At 38.1% G+C, this 6,265-nt stretch overlaps 1 protein-coding gene across 5 annotated transcripts in view; it reads left to right on the forward strand.

The window, feature by feature from the left end:
• The first annotated feature begins 682 nt into the window (after nt 1–682).
• znf618 (zinc finger protein 618) overlaps nt 683–6,265 on the forward strand; it is a 48,027-nt gene continuing 42,444 nt past the window's right edge. For 3 of the 5 annotated variants that reach the window (XM_086053557.1, XM_086053554.1, XM_086053555.1), the window contains exon 1: nt 684–1,077. The gene's annotated coding sequence lies outside the window, so the exon portion shown is untranslated. Of the gene's footprint in view, nt 1,078–6,265 lie in introns of all 5 variants that reach the window. The other 2 variants (XM_086053553.1, XM_086053556.1) reach the window with 2 other exon arrangements.

The following is a 6,265-nucleotide window of genomic DNA, read 5'->3' on the forward strand; positions in this document are numbered from 1 at the left end:
GTGATTATTCTTAAGTGTGTTGCTGTCCTCTGCTGGTTAGACCAAATTAATGCAACGAGAGAACGCTTTAAACGGGGATAATAAAAAACCAAAACATTCCCTAATAGTATATAGACATTTATGAAACAGGGAGAGAACCATGCAAAGGTTATGGAAAACTATAACTGCACTAAGTATTTGTATCATTTTTTGGGGTCATTTTTACCCCTCACAATTCATACTGAACTTAGACCATATCCGTTTACATTAAACGCTTATTATTCAAAAGTGTTTTTCCCCACTAAATCGCAGCAAACTAACATTAAGTACAGGCATTTATGAAAGTTTAAAAAATGTTAGAATTGGGTTTTAAAATAAAAATGTTGGTCAACCATAAAGTTACGTTTGACTAATTTCTACGTATGCAGAGCTCAGTTGTGTTTGTCGTCATATCTGAGCAAGAGGCTGTAAATGCATCGTCTGAATGTGTACGGGAGTATTTCTAATGATTAAATGACAAGACATCGTTCGACTTGATGCTAAATAACTCATGTCAGATACATAACGGGGGCACTTATTCGCCGTGAACCTTTTTGGTCCGCCAGCCTATTTCTAACCCCCCCCCCCCCCCCAACTCCCTTTCTTCCCAGACTCCCCCCCCCCAACATTTTTTTCCCTTTTTTTATTAATTTTTTTTTTTTTTTTTTTTTTTGGTAGGCTATTGCAGGCCGGCGCTGCAATTTTGGAATCTGCCCTTGTGTATGGCGGACGAAAAAATTCCTCGCTAAGAACAGTGACACAACCTCCCCCCGGTGCGAGAGCTGTGAGCGGACAGCCCGCACGTTCCGGACTTGTCGTTTTTTCACGACTCGTTACATTATTTGCTTCAAAAAATGTAACGTTGCGTGTCGAGTCGGCGAGGGGGGGGGAAAACACAAGACTGGAGGGAAATTTCTAACATTTTTGAATTTCCTCATAACTAATTCACATTTTTTTCCTTCGCCCGGAGGAGGAAGCCGTTGTTGCAGTCACCCCTGGCCGGGGAAGGGAAGCTTTTTCGTCGGGAGTGTTTTCGCATGAGCTACAGCGCTTTAGGAGGTATGTGAAATCGCTTATTTTAATTTAAAAAAATTACGAATTTACAAATTTCCAGTAGCGAGCTAACGTCAAGTTTATGCCTGTTCCACTTGACTAATGGACGCGTCAGCTCAGTGCTCGCCTTGCAAACCAGGTGCAGCCATCATTGATAAGCAATTTTGCTCGTTTGTCGCGGAATTTTATTTAGGAATTGTAACTTTTGAGTCATGTGGTGGGGGAGATACAGCTAACCGATGCTGTAAGCGAGCTGTGGTGGCGAAAATGAAGCGCGACGAGGAAGGGGAGGAACAATCTAATCACATACAAAAAACCTCTTGCAGCCATGTTTTTTTGTGAATTTTCCATCAAATTTGAGCAGGGCTCCGGAGTTGCCCCCCCCCTCCTCTCTCCGGTACTCAGGCCACATTCACACCGCTTCTCGGTGTTTCTTGACCGCCGAACACGCTTCACAGACGGATACGACCGTCACTTTAGTGTCGTAGCGTAAAAAAACATCTTAATTGTTTTTTTTAATATAACATGGACGGTTTTTAATATCTTAAATCTGCGACTGATTGGCGCCACCTGTAGGCAGCCATTTGGATAAATTAAATACAGTCAGCATAATTTGATTAGTTTGGGATTTGTTGACTCGCTTTGAAACATTTCACTCAATGTGCAATATTTTTTGTTTGTTTCAAATAGAAATGAAATTACTTTAATGTTCAACCTAATAAATTCAAAATGACCTTTAAAAACTAAATCTGCACCCATCGGCAGGGTGCAAGTCTGCTTTTTTTCCCCCTCCCTGGTGTTTTTCCCCTGCAGGAGCCTCTGGCCTTGAATTGTTTTGCTTATGGGTGACAAATCTTGTAAATTCCCAGATTTTGTTTTTTTCTTCTTCCAAAAACCTACTTAATACAGCATTTGATTTTATTGTTGCCTTCAAAGCTTTTGGATTCCTTCCCGATTTGCCTTTCCTCCTCCTTGGTTCAGGATTGATGGTTTCTTCATAATTTTGCCTTCATAATTTTGCGATTCCTTCAGATTGGGGAATTTTGCATGCAAAACCACAAAATCATCCAGGGCCAATGGAGGTAGAAAGAGCATGTCAGCAAAAATAAATAAATAAATAAATAAATAAATAAATGCTGGGCAGGAGATACAATCACAAGCAGCGCTCCTGTGGTTTATTTTTTATTAATCCTGTGGTCACTTTTCCCATTTTGCTCGACTTGCTTTTTTTTTTATTTGAGTCTGGTTGCCATTTTGCTGGAGGTAATTTGAATGCTGACCTTCAAGTCAAGTCCTCATAATAAATTCAGTGGGCTGATACAAAAGTATTATTCTGTCAGGATGATTCTGCTATTGTTTATTGTGTTGAAATTTAATCTGAGATAAGGAAATTGATCCTTTTTTTTTTTTAAAAAAACAATGCACCTCCCTAGGTCTTAAACATTTGCCAAGTGCATAATTAATGATTGAGCAACCACAATCTATGATCTTACACGCTAAAGTAAGATGAAGTTTAATTTGGATTCAAATCAAACAATTTTCTTCTTGGAGGAAGCCAACAACATGTAATATGAGCCAAACAAATTACACGTAGCTCTGAAGAGATTTGACAGAGCTGCAAGCATCTGAACCTTTTAAATGAGATTTTCTATGTAAAATTTTGATTGCTTCCACATGCACAGTCTGGATCAAATTCGGACAAATCTTGGTTCAATGTTACTGCCTCCAGCAACCCCCCAAAATGAGTTCAAAACGGATAGAATTTCACATAGAAGTGTTTGAAAAGGGTCCTTTTATGTTTAATTGAAATTTCTACTGACTGTGCATCGGATTGGATCCAGAGGAAACCTGGTTTCGTGTTACAGCTTGTGACCTTGCGTGCACATAGCAAAATTCCCTGTTAATTCAATTATGTTGCAAAACGGACACAATTAAAATAAATTTTAAAAGAAAAAAGTTTTAAATAAGTGGTATACAAGAAGTTGACCTCTCTACTGGGGATGTAACGATAACGGTGATATGGGTGGTTCTCAGAAAACATAGTCCAGGAGTGTGACATGAGAGCCGCAAAATAAACTTGTTCAAAAGAAAGTCAAAACGATACAGTATTTGCTTTGAATTCAACATTCTTGCAGTATGCTCTGAATAAATAGAGTTCACTCACCCCTTTGTTCTCAAGAGGTTATTGAATGTTGTGGTACTCCATTGTATCCTATCGGAGCAGTTAGTACCTGAGCACCAAGCATTGCACACTCAATAAAAAAAAAAGATATAAAAAAATATCTTTACACTTGAACAGCTTCCCTACCTTCGCACAAAGATATTCAGTTGAAAAACTGTAAAACAAATGATCAATTGTATGTGGAAAATTCGCTGAATGGTGTATATCATTATAACAGTGGCCGTCATTTATATAGGATAACTTTGGCGGCATGGTAGATACATTCTAATGATCAGCGTTCACTTCGTAAAATATGTAATGCCTGCAGAAAATTGTGCGCCACTGAAATCCTGGCGACTCGCACGCAAGAATACTCTTAAGAAACAGTGTATGCAACTAGCATGAAGACATTTATCGATCTATTTACTTGAACGTATCTGACCAATAAGAAGGAACCCAGGCTTGACATGTAGCATACTAGGTTGTCGTAGAGTTAAAACAAATGTGAACATTGTATTTTGCAGCAAACGCATTGAACTTCCGTTTACACTTACTGAACTCATTTTTATACAGTATCGAGATTGTGATGTTTTGATATCGTTACATCCCTACTCTATATAAACATACAGTATGCAAAAACAAAATGCCCCAATGTTGTGGTTGTTTTTTACCTGCTGTGAAAACAGAATACTGTCAATGTGACAACATATGATCATGCTTAATGTAAACAATGTATATAAACACTGTATATAATTTCACGTTCTTCTTGTTGGTGCTACTTTCAATAAGCGTTTCTCATAAATCAAAGAAAAAGCAAAACATCCCCGTCAGTCTTTTTGAACAGAGCTGCGGATTTTACTAAAAATTGAGGGTCCGTTATTCATCATCTGTCTGCAGCGTGGGTACCCTCCCGCCGTCCGTCATTCGCTTTTTTTTGTGGAGGGAAAAAAATAGTACCATTCTATAGGCTGGTCTACATTTAATTTTAAACAGGCGTCCGGCTACATTTTCACCAGCAGTAGGTTGTGCTGTTGTATGCTGGTCCTGACGTCATGTGACTGAGAGTTTCGATTTAAACATTCAACTTTAGATGGGAGTGATCATGCTCATTCTTTTGGAGTACATATGTGGAAAAACACAGCTGGTGTTACTTCTTCTTGATCGTTTGTTCTACTTTGTTAGCATCTTTCGACTAAGGAGGCTTAGTTAGCAATTCTGAAAACATAGGTCAGTGTTTTTTTGTTTTGTTTTGTTTTGAAACAACATTCGGTGCTTTTGCCGTAGAGTTGGTGCTGCTGTATGTTCTTTTCAGTAATACTGAGATTGGAGAAACAAAACCCGTAGGTTTAGATTTGGAGAACAGATGGTGGAAATTTCCAGTCTGTGTAAAAACTACATTGGTCTATCAAGTCACTGTGAGGGGTTTCTGTTTGAGTCGATATCAACTTGCTACCAGAGTTTCTATTTTCTAAAGAAGAAAGATTTGCTTTCTTTGATTCCTTGCCAGTCCTTTTAAGCACTATTTCGGATGAGTGATGTGGGTTAAAATGAGCCTTTTAGAATCCATTTTGGGCATAGCAGGCATCCACTGTTCTCTTGTGTTCTCAGTGGCTGTGCTGAAAATGTCTGAAAATTGCTTAATTTATATTAGTCCCTGGGAAATTGCTTTTCAGGGGTTAGGGCCGCCGCATAAAATTGTGTGCTTTCCGCTCATATTTCTTCCTTTCCTTTCCCTTGTAAAAATGAACCTTATTGGTTTGATGAATAATGCATCAGGACATTCATTTGCTGCAGCAGTGAAAATTAGGCTTGTTTACGTGCAATGGTTATGTACACAATTTTTTTTCCACTTGACCATTTTGTGAAGGTAGTGCCTTTGTTACTTTTCTAGGAAAAAAAAATTCAGCAAAGCAAATGTAATTTCTGCGCATGGTAAAAAAAAAAAAAAAAAAAATAGGGGATGGCTGAAACTGGTGCGGGTTTAATGAATCCATAAATCACAATGGTGCCAGGTTTGCCGCGCCCGCGTATGTTTGCAGTGTAATTTTGATTTCCATCAAAAATTTAATCTGCCATCCTACAAGGGTTTTAGCAGCCTATCGGATGCTGTCTTGAATTTCTAATTTTAGGGCCCTGATCTTTCTGGATTTATTTCTGCATGATTCAAGTCTGCTTTTCAATATCTACTGTTATTAAAATTTAATTCACAGCATTAACATATAGATTGAAAATGTTTTTTATGGGGGGTTGTGGAGTGAATACCACTGGAATTTTACTAGACGCTAGTTTGTTGCATAGTCTCTGATGTGTGTGTGTGTATGTTCGTGTGGGTTTGCTGGTGGGGGATTTATGTATTTCTTTGCGTTATTGCTTTTTGAAATGATGGTCAAGGCTCAATATTAGAAAACATTTATTACAAGAGGACAGGAAAATGTATGTTTGATTAAGAAAAGACGATTTTTCCTGTCTTGGCTCTGGAAACCAATGCAGTGAAAGCAATGATTGAAGTGACCCGTCCGTCCTCCATTTTTAACTCGCTCCTATTTTTACTCCTCCTCTTGAGAGTGCAAACATTTTCCTCATCCCTTAAGCAAATTTGTATTTTATATTTGGATTTTCCTTTCCAGTGTATTTGACTTGCAAAGCAGATGGATTTTTTTGAGGCAGAGTAAAACAGCAACCTCGGTTACAAGCAGTTTAAATTTGTTGTTCTGAGAGTAATTGATTTCCTTCACTATTGTGTACAAATAGCAGCACTTTGACCAAATATAGGCCAGTAATTTTAGGTAGCTAAGCTGTGATACCATTGAATTCTTAATGGAGGATGCAACAAATGTGTGCTTTTATGTCTATGGAGAACCTTAATTTTTTTAGAGCATTTTAGAGCATTTTTGGCATTTCAAAGACCCACAGCATATTCTGGTCAATGATATATACTGCATACTAAACTACCAAATGAAAGAATAGACTCTCCTTTCACCAGGAAAAAAATGATTCTGTGTTTTTCCAGTCTTTTTTAATGAGTAGTAGAAA

This window comes from Filicampus tigris, chromosome 15 (genome assembly GCF_054856515.1).
Source record: "Filicampus tigris isolate MCC_2025a chromosome 15, RoL_Ftig_1.0, whole genome shotgun sequence".
NCBI classification, from domain to species: Eukaryota; Metazoa; Chordata; class Actinopteri; order Syngnathiformes; family Syngnathidae; genus Filicampus; species Filicampus tigris.